Here is a 17,810-nt window from a genome sequence, read left to right on the forward strand (position 1 = left end):
AAGGTCTTATCCCTTGAGGTTGTTTCATCATTATAGGGGAAAGGAGCCAAAACTGACATCCTTGACCCCATCCGGCCAAACCATTTCCCAGACTTCCATTACGAAGCTTCTAGAGCTGGAAGTTTCGGCTCTTAATTTAAAAAACTTTCCATAACAGAACTGACGTGACTAGAACATAGCTTAGTCACTTCGGTCTGAACTAGGGATAGTGCTAATCTTTTCACATCGACATGGGGGAGACAAAGGTCATTAACACCGGTCTTGTAAACTAGGTAAAACAAAAGTTTCAGGGGAAATGGTGCAAAAGGGAATTGATCTGCTCATGAAGAGGGACACAATGGGAGTTTCTTCATGAAGGTAAAGCATGTGGGGTTCAATATAGAGGTCCTCTAGGATCAAGGAACGAGGAGTACAGGGACAATGACAAAATGTTGTGTAACATATGCCCCCTAAAGCATGAAGGCCGAGCTAGAGTGAGGGATGAAATGCTTTATGAATCAGTGCGGGGAACCATAGTATGCCATTGGAAAACCTGCAAGAAAGTACAAATACATATACATAACTGAGAACACTCTCAAATGATACGTGAATCGTGGGATGGATGTAGCCATCCATAGAATGATCATGTAAATGGATCCAGGTATGGGCACAACCATTTGTCAAAGAGGATCATAATGAAACCAAGGTATGGTCACAACCATTCAATAATGAGAAGGATCACATATGATAACTCGTGGTATGTTCATAGCGATCCATCTTAAAGAGACATGTATATCAACATAACCATGTCACATCACTTCACAACCTGGAATTTTGTGATCTGAGTCCATGGTCTTGCGCTCAAACACGACCTGATCAAAGTACAAATTATAACATGCGAATAGATATGTTGACATCGAACATGCTAGAAAATCGCTTGATTACCAGTCAATGATGTAAATTGTTAACAATCATGAGAGAAACCACCAATAATGACAATATTTCTTAAGGTACCATCAGCATAATCCATAGAATGTGAATAGAAGAACTGAAGTCAAACAGCCGTGAAATCACTCAATCGAAATCCAATGATGTGAACTTGTCGTCAAGTGCGAAGAACTTTCCATTAGGGCATGCAAGCTCTAAGGTATTAGAAGGGAGTTTCTCAGTCAAATTCCCAGATAATGAGATGAATTCGATGGGAAATGACCGTGTAGAAGGAGGGCCATAATGTTTCCCACATCATCGACATGAGATGAAAGGACACAAAATGATTTTGGGCGATACAGAGAAACAAAGGTAAGTGTAACTGCAAAAGGACAACTCCTGAACATATCAGTGACATAACTGGAGGTTTGGCAGCTTTTGGATCCATGGGATTGGTGGTCATGATGTCATGGCAGAGATCAAATGGAAGGCAAAAATGAATGGTCCAAACCCAGGAAGGTCATCGATACAAAGGAGGATATCCCAACCCGACATGAAGCAAAATGTGTCATGTTCAAGAGTGAGCTGCCGACACAACTAATAGATTTCCATATTCCCCCCCCTTAATTGCAAGCTTGAAGGGGATAGCATATGATTGCACTGTAAGTTCATCCTTTGAACTTAGTAAGTTTAATGAGCCCTAGGAAGGAGAAACTCATGTTCATCATGGTGACGAATCCGATGTCGTTTAATAGTTTAACGAGTCCGACAAAGGTGTAACTCAGTATCTTTTTCATGTTTAGAGAGTTTGAAAAAGACACATAAAAGAAAACTCCATATGGTCCCTTTTCATACATTTATGTCTCTTGAGCCTGAAAGGGTAGAAAATGATACTAGAGAGAACCGCTTGACCATTTTAGTGAAGGAGTACCTTTTTCGTAAATAGTGCCTCCTAGCTTGAAAAAGGGGTAAAATTATACTAGGCACACGACGCTTCACATCCATTAATGAGTTCAAAACGACAAGGGCTCGACCAACTTTTCGCTTTTAAAGGGTCAGAAAAGAGCTTGAAAGCGGACCCCCCATTTTATTTTATTTTACGAGTCAAAAGGGAAAACACTCGGAAATATTTTCATATGAGCTTAACGAGTCGAGAAAAGAGATGAAATGTGAATTGTCATCATCGTCGAACATCCATCACCTATCCCTATGCAAAAGGGTAAAGTGTATTATCTAGTTCTTGAGGCAAAATAGGTTAAAGTATTTACAAAAACCTGATATTTTCATGAAAAAAATGAATAAAAAGGAGAAACATAAATATATTTTTACCATTTACCATTTTACCTTGCTGTGAGAAATTTTTACTCACTTTTTCCCTAATTGTTTTGGAGCAGATTGTGAGAGATCCGAGAGGTAAATCGCTGAGCCGCTAGTTACAGGTAAAATCCAAAGCCCTGAGCTCCACTTTCATGTCCTTTATTTTTGTTTTTAACCATTTTTTTAGTTTTTTGAGGGAGTTTTGCACAAAAAATTTCGACCTTGGTCGGTGCGACTTACGGGCATGGAATCTCTCCGGCCAAGGATGATTAACAAAGCCAGTCGCACCGTTGGCGCAACTATTTTTAAAACAGGCGCGCCGATGCCGTGAATGGGGAAAAACCCTATTTCCTCAAAAAATCACCGTTAAAACTCAAATTTTATGGGCCAAGCATGATTGTTGACTCAAATTAATGGCTTTTGTAGGAAAGAATCGCTGAAAATGGTGGACTGGAAAGAACGGGAACATGAGGATGTTGACACCTAGGCAATGAATGACCCAAATTGCCTGGAAGCTTTGAGGGCTTGCGGGCTCCTCAAATTCTTTCTCACGCCAGGGATGCGGGCCCAACCCGAGTTGCTTCGGTACCTAATTAGTCTTTGGGACATTAATCGGGAGATATTTTTCATTGGTGACTAGGAGCTAGAGTTGGAAACTTTAGATATATACTTCATCATTGGACTATCTCGAAGAGGGGAACCAGTAAACTTGTATGGGTCACGACCGATTGGGGCAAGCATATCTTCATTGCTTGCTGAACACTGTCCTAAGGCCCTAAAATCCAAGAGTGGGAAGATTGAGATTTCCAGTGTTCAAGATCTGACACTGAGAGTGCTTCTGTTGACCATCAATAGAGTGGTGAGGTCCCAGGTGGAACATGAGACCAACAAGTTGAAGTTCCTATATGCTATTGATTGCACATCACCTACGATCTTCAATTGGGAAGAGGCCATGAAGGTCAACATAAAGCACCAGCTGTCCAAAGCTAAGGTGGGTAATCTGAAGCAATTTTGCTTTGGATCTGTGCTCATGACCTTTTTCTTGGAACAGGTGCCATTTTTCTAGTATCAACTGACTGAGGTAGATCCTCCTACGCCACGTGATCCATGGATGGCCTGCTGGAGTCATTTGATCCCCAGGATCACTGGGGGTTAGCACATGTCATACATACCTACATTCTTTTCATGGCTATGACGACAAAATATTGTCGCGAAAGATAGTGGCACTTAATTCAGTGGAGATCCAGACATGCCCTTACTAGATGGAGAGGATTTTGACAATGAAGGTAAAAAATCAACTTTTTAATTTTTTAGATTTTTTTGTTTTGTTTTTTGTTTTTGGTATATATGTGCTTATAACATTTCTTTTGTTAATGCAGATGTTGGACCAAAGCGGCCTGCTGGGATGTCCCCAATAGATAGGTGCATCCCCCGCCCTATTGATGCTGTCACTCCTTATCAGGAAGGGAGTGACAACGAGGAGGAGATCGCGAGGAACCTTGAGGGGTTGACTCGTGGCATCTCGGAGTATGCTTGGGTAGGAGACATTCCTTGTCAATACCAGAGACACATGGTGGGAGTCTCAGATTAGATCCGCCGATTGTTGACTCATGTTGCATGAGTCTATCATGCTACCACGATCACCATGGTGATTAGTTCCTAGGTGCAACACGTACATTTTTTTGAGGCCTGCGTGCCATGGATATATGAGGCCTGTGAGCCGACGATGTTATTTTGGACACACATATTATTTTTTGGGGTTTTAATGTATCAAAAATTATCACCATATATATATATATATATATATATATATATGCTATATTTTCTTGTCTACTATGGCACAAATGGTTTGTTTTATCTTTTCACATGTTTCGTAAAGGTCTATCCAACACATGATTAGCTAATGCATCTGTCAATGTATTCATGTGTCTAGGAATATGATGATATGTAATGTAATCAAAATTTCTTTCCAATAGATGGACAATATTTGAGGGTTTCTGATGGAATATTTCCCATTGAGTTGAAGGACGACAAGATGTGAATCCAAGTTGACAACCAACTCTCTAATCTCAATAGCAATGGCTTCTGACAATAGTTCGATGACCGCAATATATTCAACAATTTTGTTAGTTGTGTGACCTAGACAGATATATTGAAGGTCAATCAACTCACCATTAGGGTCATAAATAACCCATGCCGCAGATGATAGGTTACGGGTACTACGGGAAGCACCATCAGTGAAACAAATGTGGGGAGTCGCAGACATTTGCAAAGCAAGAAAAACATAGTAAACAGGAAAGCTGTTTGAAAACTAACACACAAAACCACGCTGCACAAAAATGAATGACACACTAATGTACACAAGTAACCATGCAAGATGACCTAAGCATAGTAATTCTTGAGGTAAAGCCCATTTCGGGGCTTATCGAGAGGATTTCCTTCATAATCAATAAGCTCATAGGCTCCTTTCTACAAAATGCATTTCACAATGTAGGGCCCATGCCATATGGGTTCGAACTTGCCTACCCCCAACGTATCGTTATCTTGGTCATATAGTAAGACCAAATCACCCTTAGAGAACACGCGAGGGGAGACCGACTGATCGAAATGGAATTTGACCTGTTTCTTTTGTGCTTCGATGACCAAGGCAGCAAGATGGTGAGTCTCATCCAGTCGTTCTAAATATAAGAGGCGTTCCTCTTGGGGTGAAATTTTGGGGAGGAGTTCAACAACTAATTTGAGTGAAGGAATCTTACATTCAATCGACAATTTTGCTTCCAGACCATAGACCAGCTGGAATGGTGTGAAACCAGTTGCATCTTTGGTTGAGGTTCGGTGGGCCCATAGAACTGAAATGAGCATGAGATACCAATTTGACTTGTGCATCCCAATAGTGCGCTGAAGCATTGTGACCAAGACTTTGTTCACGGCTTCAACTTGGCCATTGGCCTGAGGGTAATATTGGGTCGAGCCATCGTGGCACAAACCCAATGCAAATGTCAGTTCAACCATCATGTAATCTTTGAAATGGGATCCATGGTCTGTGATAATGGCTTGAGGTACACCGAACCTGGAAATAACATGGTTGAAAAGGAATTGAGCCACCGTTTTACCGTCTACAGAGTATGTAGGCATCGCTTTGGCCCATTTGGTGAAATAATCCACAGTGACGATAATATAGCCATGCCCCCCGGTCGAACGAGGGTTACATGTAATATAATCAATGCCCCATTTGGAAAAAGGACCAACAGTAATGATGGGGTGTAGGTGAGCGTGTGGGGCACGCATCTTGCATTGGTAAATTTGGCATTCATGGCACTTGCGAACGACAAGAATGCAATCCTTGAAGATAGACGGCCATAAATAACCAACGTGAAGGATTTTTTGAGCGGTAGCATAACTAGACATATGACCACCACAGGCCCCAGAGTGGCAATCATTGAGAAGTATTTTAGCTTCCTCGATTGTAAAGCATTAACGAAGAACTGGGTCGACACCAACACGGTATAAAGTATCACCAATAATATGGTAGGGTTGGGAGTGATGCCAAATCCTTTGACGATCATATTTAGTCAACGCGGACCGAAACATGGACGTCTGGAGATACACGATGATATCACCGTACCATGGATCAAGGGTGTTAATCAGAAAGAGGGTCTCATCCGGAAGCTGTTCATCTACACCAGTAGGAAGAGACTTAAAGGGAAGGGAACAAATCAATTCGGCGAAAACGAGTGACTTCTTAGATTTGGCAGTGGTAAATACCAAATCAAATTCTTGCAAGATCACGATCCATTTAGAAAATTTCCCCCCCAGCAACTAACAAGTCAAGATATAGGTCATGGGGTTGCATTAAAAAATCACTGTAGTCATGCGCAGAAGGATATAGTGCCGAAAGCATTGAATAGCCTGGACGACAGCCAAAGCCAACTTCTCGACATGTGCATAATGCGTTTCATTGTTGAGGAGATTCCGACTAAGGTAGTAGATCACATGTTTGTTGCCTTCATTGTTGTATTAAACCAAGACCATCACAATAGTGCTAAGGGCCGTAGCTAAGTAAAGGAAGTAATCTTGATAATAATCCGGTGGGTGAAATAGAGGAGAATCTACAAGGATGGCCTTGAGATCATTGAAATATTTTTGGGCCACCTCGTCCCATACAAAGGGCGTTCCTTGTTTTAGCAATCGGGTAAATACTATGGCTAACCCGACATAATTGGGTATAAAATGACAGAGAAAGTTGGCCTTTCCTTTCAGGCTCTGGAGTTGGTGCAGTGAAGATGGAGGGGGTAAAGTTACAATGGCCTTGAATTTTAGCAGATCAACACGAATACTGTCCCTGGAAACGATGAATCTGAGGAGTCGTCTGGATTCTACGTAGAAAACACATTTGTGCGGGTTTAACCGAATGTTATAGTGTCTGCAGCGCAGAAAAATCTGCCGAAGATGGTCTGGGTGATCTTGGCACCTACAAGAATGAGCGGGAAGGTCATCCAAGTAAGGCTGGATAATGTTGCAAATATCATAAAACGCATAGGACATTGCCCTCTGAAACGTAGCCCCAACATTTTTAAGGCTGAAAGGGATCTTTTTATACGTGAACGTACCCCACGGCAAGATAAAAGCTGTCTTTTCTTGATCGGTTAGTGCGATTTTGATTTGGTTGTAACCAGAAAAACCGTCCATAAAGGAAAAGATCTCACTCCTGGTGCATTCATCAATGATTTGATCAATGAAGGGAGTAGGATAGTTATCTTTAGGACAGACACGATTGAGATCTCGATAATCAATGCAAATGTGGATTGTGCCCTGCTTTTTAGTCACCAGGACAATATTGGACACCTAGTCTGTAAGGGGGATGGGATAGATGAACCCAACTTTGAGAAGTTTTTCAACTTCACCCTTAATAACGGTGGTGTTCCTAGGGTGCACCGGGTGAAGCCGTTGGCGAACGGGCTTCGCGTGTGGATAAGTTGGTATTTCATGCACTACAATGCTAGGATAAATGCTAGGCATTTCTTCTTAGGACCATGCAAACACATCACAGAATTCCTGAAATGGATGAGTATATTTCTTGATCTCATCCGGAGAACAAGATACCCCAGTATGAACGTGTTCAATGATACCGGGTTTGATAGAAATATCAATTGGTATCATTTGGGTAATATTACCCAAATTTCCTTCCGACCATACTTCGTGAGTGACGATTAGTCGTAGAAATGGAGAAGAGGACTCTAAAAAAATGGTAGACATGACCACTGGACGAGGGAGGAATGAGGAGCGATGATGGTATCGATCCAAGGTGGGTCCTCGAGAGACATGACTTCCATGATACCCTCATCAGTAAGGAAGTTCTCAGCTAAGGGATCAGGTGATTCCAAAGTGCCAAGCCAGGGGATTGAGAGTACGTATCGAGAGAGGTCTTTGACATAAAAGAATCAGAGGATGCAAAACTTGAAGCCAAAACAATTTCCACGTAATTGACTTCGGTGGGACTAAGCGACATAACCTCACCCCAGGTATCAACAAGATCTGGTGAAGGTATGACCCAAGGATCAAATTTGATTGATATCACGTTGATAGAGGCAACATGAGGAGGTGGGGGTGGAAAAATTTGCATTAAGGCAAAATTTTTGAAAAGACATGCCCCCACACTCTCATAGGGAGCACTAGTGTGCTTGACGTACAGAACATTTCCATCTGAGGAGGAAGAGGCAAAGAAAGACAAGCAGTTGACAATGACAATCTTCTCTTGATGGGGAAAATGAATCACGCAAAATAAAGAGGAGGCCATGACATGCATGGCATGGGTCCAACTTCGGCCGAGTAGAAGATTATAAATGAGATTGGAATCAATAATTTCTACCTCGACTTGCACTGTCTTTCCTTCCAGAGTGATGGAAAGGTTAGGTAAGACACCGAAGGGTCGCGAATCGTGCCCATAGAAAGCTTCCAAAGTGTTCGAAGATTGGTTCAAAGCAAGAGAACTAATAGCCTTCCAACATGTAGTTGACATGATGCAGGTGGGGGCACCTTCATCGATGATAGTCCCGTGGATGGTCTTCTCATTGATGATTACCTGAATGACAAAGACAATCTGATGAGGGAGATGCAGAACATGGTTCTCTAGATCAAAACATATCAAATTGGAATTGGTGGGATCGATGCCCCTGATAGCTAAACACAAATATTTCTGCTATGATGGGCAGCTTTGGAGCACCTCGAGAGCCGACATGGCTGACGACACCTGAGTCAAATCCTCAACAATATTGTAGTGCTGAGTAGCTCGGGCATTGGGATTATATAAGGATTTCCACAACACACCTCAAGAGGGTGGCCGTCTAGTGGAATTAGGGTTAGGGTGCTCAATATGAAGATGGCCAACACTTGGGGTAGAAGAAGAAGGTGTGGCTTCTTTCTCTTTCCTAGTTGTTGAAGCAAGAGTTTGATAATATTTTGATCTAGTAGCCAAATTAATAGGCGTACTCATCATGAACACTTGAGATTCAGAGGAAGCATATTGGGGTTGGTCTACCATTTGGGTTTGTTGAGATGGAAACGGCTCTTTGAGGACAACGGGGGTCCCTTTGTGCAAGCGACTAACTTCAGATTATCGTGGACAATCCTTAGTGTAGTGATATTCTTCGCAAATGAGGCAATGATACTTATTCACTAAAAAACAATTTGGGAGGACCCTGTTTCGGGGCATTGACTTCACCCTTGACTTTGCCTTTCTTCTTTCCTTTCGAGGATTTGTCTGTTGCGGTAGACTAGATAGCATGGGCCTTTGAGGTTTTACCAGGGCCAGGTGGATTCTGGGATGAAATATTAGGAACAACATTTGAGACTGAATTCTATTTGGAAGAAGATTTAGCAGGGGTCTGGTAAGGATTTTGGCCCCACATTGGGGGATTTTGGCCATATGGCATCTGAGGCTACCCCCATTGTAGATTACCTTGACCATAGGGAGGATTTTGACCTTGAATACCTTGGAATTGTCCGGTCATAGGTTGTTGATAAGCAACGTACGGGTTAAAAGGCTGTTGAGCCTGTTGACCTTAGACATATGGATATTGGACCTGTTGTCCTTGAACATACGAGTGATGAACCTGTTGCCCCTAAACAAGAGGATTTTGGACCTGCTGTCCTTGGGCATAAGGTTGATACACTTGTTGCCCTTCGACATAGGGATTATGTACCTATTGCCCTTGACCAAAAGGATTTTGAACCTGGTAACCTAGGGCATTAGGGTTTTGTGCCTGATGCCCTTGTCCAATAGGATTCTGGACCTGTTGACCTTGGACATTATGATTTTGAGCCTACTACTGTAGGACTTGAGCTTGACCCTACCCTTGCAAGGGTTGACCTTGTTGATATGTGTACAAGGGTTGCTGCTACCCTGATTGGTTTTGTTGTTGCAAGGGTTGACCTTATGGTTGCAAAATTTGTCCCTGAGGCTGTAGAGGTTGGCCCTGTGAGGAGATGGGCTGGGAGGTGTGTGAAGCATATTGCATCTGCTGCTGCATGGTTTGCTACAACTGTTGCAAGCATTGACCTTGCAGTTGTTGTAGTTGACCTTGTTGCAGGATCATTTTCCCTTGTGGTAACAAAGGCTGCCCTTGTTGTTGTAGAGGTTGTCCTTACTGTTGCAAGGGTACTTGAACAATTCCCTGGAAATTTCCAAAATGAATATGGCCATAGCCAGGCTGAATGTACTACCCAAATTGAATGGTGTCAGGTTGATTAACCATTCCTTGAGAACCATATGGAACAGAAGGAGTTTGGTATTGGACCTAAGCCCCATAGGGCTGCTGATAGTTGATACTAAACATTGCTCGATCTAGACGATCCAATGGGATTCTGAACCTGTTGGTATTGGACATTGCTTGATCCAGTAGGATCAAGAGGGTTGTGAATAATACCAGAAGAAGGCTGGTTCATACCAAGCATGTGAGATTGTGAGCAACTCACATTGGTGGCACCTAACACCATAGAAACATTCAGGTTTTCCCCCCCAGGCGGTTTTATTTCCTGGCCACTAACTAGAGGGATGGAGGAACTGACAGAGACTTTCTTCGAAATTGTTGGTTGTGCCTGACAGGTATCTAGGATTGATGATACAAAGGTATTCAGAATGGTGGGTCGCATCGGGACTGAGGTAAAAGCCTGTTGGGAAGTCATGTTCGCAACGAATGGACCTGACATAGGCATGGCGCCTGATGCCCAAACATGCTTATGGTAAAGTGATGAGGCATTAGGTGTACCTGAAACCAACTACGTCAAAGACACTTAGTTGGGTGGAAAACTAGTGGGAATACCCTCTTAATAGGGGAAACCATAAGGAGGAAAAGGCAACTCTTCCTTGTTGACAATGTGTGGAGTAGAAACTTTAGACTCTTCCAGAGAGGTGATTGGAGCATCGCCTTCGGGTTCCATGTCTAGAAACAAACGACGATGAATGGCGAAGAAGTACAAGGGGATATGTTACAAATCCATTTGGGCACATCAACCCCAACTTACGGATCGATACTATTAGGACCCATAAAACCCTATTACAAGTTGTTACATTCCCTAAAGAAGTTAGTCACCAGAATGCCTTACTTCCAAAGAAGTTCCATCACTAAAAACATCCAAAAATTACCTCTAAGAAGATCAACGCAAGTAGGCCTTCATTAGGGTGCGCTGCAATGCAAACCATACACTGATAGAATGCTATGCAGTGCACTTGGTCCCTCTTTGGCCTGCACTGAGTGAATTAGAGAAAAGTTCCATGAGGGTTTGAAGATTTTTTATCCATTGGAAGCCTCTAGAAGTTTCTCAAATACCACCTACACTTTTGAGTCCGATTTTGGATGAGAAAGGGAATTAGGAAACATCAATCCCCTATCCATTCTTCTATGGAATTGATTTTTAAATTTAGAAAGGCATTCATCATCACCATTGATGGCATAACCTCCTTCACTCACCTCTAAATAGATCACTCATCTAAGAGGTCAAGGGTTGAAAAATATTGAGTTGTAAGGAGATGCTGGTGATATGAGATTAGAATTGAGTGCAAGTATTGTGATAGTGTTGAAGTGTCTTGCTTTTCATGAGGTGGTGAAGGATTGAATTGGAAGGATGACACTGGATCGAGCTCATATGGGTTGTAATCTTTCCTCTTATCAATAAAGCTTTCAAGATTTTTTCCTTATGCTTGTGTTATATGTTAATGCTTTCATATGTATATCATGTTTTTGATTCCATTTTATTTATAAGTAATAGATCATTATGCCTTGATGGGTTTTTATTTCTATGATTGTGCAGGTACTTTCCAAGTGACTTAAGTATAGGAAGGAGCATCAAAATTGGTCAAGGGAGACAAGGAGCTAGCGACAACTACAAGTAGGTTTCTCTTCTCTCTTGTTTTGTCTATTGATTATAGAAAAGGTTAAGATTACTTTGTCTGTTTTTTATAGATCCACTACTAGATCTAGAGGGTTAGGCGTTTGTCCAAGAACACTAAATAGATCACCATTGATGACATAACCTCCTTCACTCACCTATAAATAGATCACTCATATAAGAGGTTAAGGGCTGAAAAATATTGGGTTGTAAGGAGATGTTGGTGATATGCGATTAGAATTGAGTGCAAGTATTATGATAGTGTTTGAGTGTCTTGCTTTTCACTCAATTCTAATCTCATATTACTAGCATTTCATTGCAACTCAATATTTTTCAGCCCTTGACCTCTTAGATGAGTGAACTATTTATAGGTGAGTGAAGGAGGTTATGCCATCAATGGTGATGATGAATGCCTTTCTAAATTTAGAAATCAGTTCCATAGAAGAAGGGATAGGGGATTGATGTTTCCTAATTCCCTTTCTCATCCAAAAGAGAAATCAAAGGTGTAGGTGGCATTTAAGAAACTTCTAGAGGCTTCCAATGGATAGGGAATCATCAAACCCTCACGAAACTTTGCTCAAATTCGCTCAGCGCAGGCCAAAGAGGGACCAAGTGCACTGCATAACACCCTGTCACTATATGGTTTGCATTGCAGTGCACCCTAATGAAGTCCTACTAGCGTTGATCTTCTTAGAGGTAGTTTTTGGATGTTTTTAGTGATGGAACTTCTTGGGAAGTAAGGCATTCTGGTGACTAACTTCTTTAGGGCATGTAACAACTTGTACTAGGGTTTGATGGGTCATAATAGTATTGATCCGTAAGTTGGGGTTGATGGGCCCAAATGGATCTGTAATAGCTGCCCCCTAAAGCATGAAGTTTCAGTAATATTTAGTGTTCTTGGACAAATTCCTAACCCTCTAGATCTAGTAGCGGATCTAGAAACAATAGACAAAGTAATCTTAACCTTTTCTATAATCAACATATGAAACAAGAGAGAAGAGAAACCTACTTGTAATTTTCGCTAGCTCCTTGTCTCCCTTGACAGATTTTGCTACTCCTTCCCGTACTTAAGCCACTTGGAAAGTCCCTGCACAATCACAAAACAAAAACCCATCAAGGCATAACGATCTATTGCTTATAAATAACATGGAATAGAAAACATGATATACATATGAAAGCATTAACATATAACACAAGCATACGGAAAAAGTCTTGAAAGATTTATTGATAAGAGGAAAGATTACAACCCATATTAGCTCAATCCAGTGTCGTCTTTCCAATTCAATCCTTCATCACCTCATGAAAATCAAGACACTCCAACACTATCACAATACTTGCACTTAATTCTAATCTCATATCACCAACATCTCCTTACAACTCTATTTTTTAGCCCTTGAGCTCTTAGATGAGTGATCTATTTATAGGTGAGTGAAGGAGGTTATGCCATCAATGGTGATGATGAATGCCTTTCTAAATTTAGAAATCAGTTCCATAGAAGAAGGGATAGGGGATTTATGTTTCCTAATTCCCTTTCTCATCCAAAAGCGAACTCAAAGGTGTAGGTGGCATTTGAGAAACTTCTAAAGGCTTCCAATGGATAAGGAATCTTCGTACCCTCACGGAACTTTGCTCAAATTTGCTCAACGCAGGCCAAAGAGGGACCAAGTTCATTGCATAGCACCTTGTCAGTGTATGTTTTGCATTACAACGCACCCTAATGAAGGCCTACCTGCAATGATCTTCTTAGAGGTAGTTTTTGGATGTTTTCAGTGATGGAACTTCTTAGGAAGTAAGACATTCTGGTGACTAACTTCTTTAGGGCATGTAACAACTTGTACTAGGGTTTGATGGGTCCTAATAGTATCGATTCGTAAGTTGGGGTTGATGTGCCCAAATGGATCTGTAACAGTTGCCCCCTAAAGCATGAAGTAGTAAATATCTATGTTGGGTGGATTGATTTATCATGAGGAGAGGAGGCTTCAATCGGAAGGTGACCTGCATCAATTACAATACATGTATCGTGATTTTTTGATTTTTTCTGATGAAATCACTGAGGGAGGCATACCCATGCTCAGCTTATAAAATTCCATTACATATACAAATATAGTCGTCTACAGATATAGAACCATGAATGGTTGACCATAAATGTAATGCCATTGTACATTTAATTTAGTGCTCCAAAAAATATCGCAGCATGAATGGATGAAACTAGATCTGGGGTCTTCAATCTCATCCAATCTTTTGCTCAAGTACAAATCTAACCATGTGAATAGATGTTTTGAAGTCGAATATGGAAATACATTGTCTGAATACCAGCTAATGATGTAAGCTGTTAACAGACACAAGATGAATCACCGATAATGATAATGACCCTCAAGGTACTATAGTACATTTCGAATGGTGTGAATAAATGATTTGATGTTGAACACCATACAAAGTCTTTCAGTCAAAGGTCATTGATGTCAACCTATCGCCAGAACTGAGAATCCTACCATTGATGTATGCAAGCTTCAAGGTAATGAAGGGGTGTTTTTAAGAGGTGGGTAGATCTTATGCCTAGCCATAAGATCTACCCACCTCTGCATTCGTGGGTCTCTAGGTCTAGGTACTCCTAGTGAGATGTGTTGTGGCTGCATGAGTGGGATTCTCTCCAAGGCAAAACAAATCAAGATAGACCCATAACCAAATTTTTTTGTCTTCCCATTCTTTACCTTGGTCATTTTTTTTTTCACGGATGAAAGCACTGCCTCACACCAGTTGAATACCTTTGGCTCCAAGCACTCCAAAGCATACTGCATATATGACCTGTTTTCCAAATGTAAAGTTGTGTTGCTAGCCAGTTTGGCAAGGGTAAGAAGGATTGTGCTCAATGGTAAATCATCAACATCCTTAATATTGATCTTTCCATCTCTGCTAGGTTGAGCTCCTTCCTGGCAGAACTGTCATATATAATCTCTCACTATTTCACCTCCTCTTATAAATCCTGATAATGAGATGGGGGAACCCCGCTTCAACAGTCACGTTAGAAATTAAATATCCTCGATGGTAAAGGGGATCATTTTGTCCCTAATGTGAAAAACCTGATCTGTAGGATCCCAAGAATGAACAAGGTATTGCAAAAGCTCAATTTGTTGCTACATACTGGATAATCGAAAATACTTCAGCAACCCGCAATTCCTTAAGGCATCAACTGTTCCCTGATTATTTAGGGCAACCATGTCTTATTCTTCATGCTTTCGTTCTCTCCATATAATGACCATTTTGATCCGATGAATGTCTGAAATGAAACCATTAGACAAATTAGGATCCATTTTTTGCAAAAAAACAGTTGAAAATTTTGGAGAAAACAACTATTAAAATTTGGTTTTTGCGCCCATCGCACCCCTCCATTAGCGACAGTGCACTGCAATGCATACTTCCTTCTAAGTGTATGCAATGCAGCACACCTTTCGTTATTGAAAGGGTGCGCTGATCCAGAGAGTGCAAAAACTAAATTTTTTTGCTCAAAACTGAAAATAAATGGAATAAAATGGAAGAGAACAAGGATAGCTCCTACTTGGTTTGGATGGCATGAGAAATGATCCACAAAATCCTCCGTAATCAGCTAGTGAACTTTGAGGTAAACACTACTCCAGAGCTCCAAAATCAAAGGGTACAAGTGAAATGGTGAAAATGAATAATAAAACTTGTTTTTATGTTTATTACTTGCACGTTAATCGAGTACACATTGTTTTTTATTCATTTTATACATGAACATGTATTTTTAATTCTCTTTGATGGAGTTTTGAGTAGGTTTAACAGCTGAAAGCATAATTTGATGTGCTCGAGTATAAATTGAACATCTTTGACCACAAAGCAAACTTTTGTTTTTTTTTTTTCGAGCTTTGTTAAGAACGAAAAGAAACCCCCATAGAGTCCTCTTTAAACTCTTTTAAGACTCTCTAAAAATGAAAAGGTTGTCAAGCACTTGTCTATTCTAGCTCGTTAAAGGACTGGAAACAACATCTCTCTTGTATCATTTTACGCTTTTTCGGACTTGAGAGATTATTTTACAAAAAAGAACTTGTTATAGACATTTTTGTGCCTTACAGCATTGAGCATGAAATGTCCATAATCTAAGGGATCCAAAGTCCCTAAACATGTTGTTCCTACCCCTAGAGGAACAAGGCTAACAAACCACAGCAATTCACAGAAGTTCTCCACCAAAAACTGCTCAAAACAAGTCAATTCAGGATCATTTCAGTGGCTACACTAGCTGTTTGCGCTGAATGTCAAAGCCAACACTGGCTACCTGCGCTGAACGAGAGTGGACAAGTGGTAGGCTCATTTCTCAAGGTGTCAAAACTCAGGAAGCTTCCAAAATGACACTTGCCTCAGGGAATTCGACTGGTGATGAGTAAGAGGTTCCAAATCTCCAAGTGGAAGCAAGAACCTCCAAGTGGACTCAAGAACTGACAGAGGGAGAGGACACTAGTCAGATCTCAAGCTGACTCATCCTCTCTCCAAACATCTATATATGGATCTCTTCTCCATGAGATCTGGAGGCTGGAATTTTGTTATTGCAAAGAATTGCTGTTGGTTTGAGATTGGAATCATTGGGTGCTTAATGCTTTGAAAGGGGTGAAGATAGGAATTCCATTTGCTGGGAAGGAGATGCTGGATTGGAGCCCTCTGGGTTGTATCTCTTCCTGAACCTTGTTATTCATCAATAAAGCTATCTTGGTTTCTCCTATATGCTGATGTATTTTGATGTATGAATGTATTAGTGTATTTGGTTTATTTCTAATCCTAAACTAGTTATGAATGTGAATATCTGTCTTTGTGTAGAGTTCTTCTCTTGTCGCAAGTAGTTGTTCTCTTGTCGCAAGTCGCTGTTCTCTTGTGATCTTGTAGGAAGTTGAAGCTGGATAAGCAAGAAGGCAAGTAGCTGTGAACTCCCAAAGAGAAGAGAGACCGGATCGAGGGACAAACGGAAGACACCGGTAAGTCTATTGATCTCTCTTCTTTCACATTTCATAAAGGAAGAAACCAGAATAGCTGTACTCGTTTGTTGCTAAGGCACTGTCACACCTTAGGTGGATAGGATCATCCTGCATAGGCATTTTTCCCCACAACAAATTGGCAACTCCGCTGGGGAGATCTGTTTAGTCATTTTATTTGTGTTTCTATCATTGTTTGCATCATAGACTTGACAGCAACAATCGAACTGCATCTTTCCCGGATGCAAAGTAGAAAGTTGCTGCTTTGATCCAGTCACTGGACTTGTCTATGATCTGAACAATGGATTCACAAATGATTTGATGATCCTTGTGATAGATCTTAGTAGCCCTTCAAAGCATCCCTTTGATTACACCTTGCTTGTTGCTTTTATTTGGCCTAAAACAGTGAATTAAATAGCAATATGTGACCCAGAACCTGAGGGAAACGAGAGTTTCTCCTTCAGCGCAGACCCAGTGAAGGGATTCTGCATTTCAACGCAGGTCCCGTGAAGGCTACCTGCGCTGAATGTCAAAACCCCTGTGCTGAGGTTGCGTTGAACCAGTTTGTCCTTGTACAACTGGGGTTCTCTGTTTTGTTTTGCCTTGTTTTGATCTCTGATTTTTGCAGCCTGTAACCAGCATAGGTACCGGTCTGATAACTCCTTTTCTCTACTTAGATTCCGCCTCCTTTTGTACAAAAAGACTGTGAGTGTTTTTATGTGTTTGTGGCGTCATTTACAGTTTTCCTTTGCATGAGTGAAATAGTCATCCTGTAGCCCTTGATTCAGATCTGTCGATAGTGATCTTAGAAGAGAGTTCATTGGCTGTTTGCAGATTGATTATACATTTACTTTTTCTTATTGGTTTGAATCTGTCTCTTTTAAGTGTCGAAACAAGTCTTTATTTCGAAAATTGTTAAGTGTTGTAATCTCTTCTATCTTCTCTGATTTCGAAAAAGTAAACTTGTTTGTATTGATCATTTAAAAGCAAATTCAAAGTTGTACAAAAAGCTTTCTTTGTAGGCATCAATACTAAGAAAGCGGAAAACAGACACCTGCATTGTGCATTTGCATTTGATAGTTTGCATGTTGGATTTAGGAAAAGTGCATTAGAGTGTGCTGATTGCTCTTTGAGAAAAGATGGTGTCTTTCTTTTCCCTTAGTAGCTAGGATTTTCAAAGTTGAAAAGATATAAAGCTTGCTTATCATCTTTAGACTGCAT

The sequence above is a fragment of the Pinus tabuliformis genome, chromosome 4_2 (assembly GCF_031772625.1).
Source record: "Pinus tabuliformis cultivar Carrire ecotype Pingquan chromosome 4_2, CPIR1, whole genome shotgun sequence".
Lineage (NCBI taxonomy): Eukaryota > Viridiplantae > Streptophyta > Pinopsida > Pinales > Pinaceae > Pinus > Pinus tabuliformis.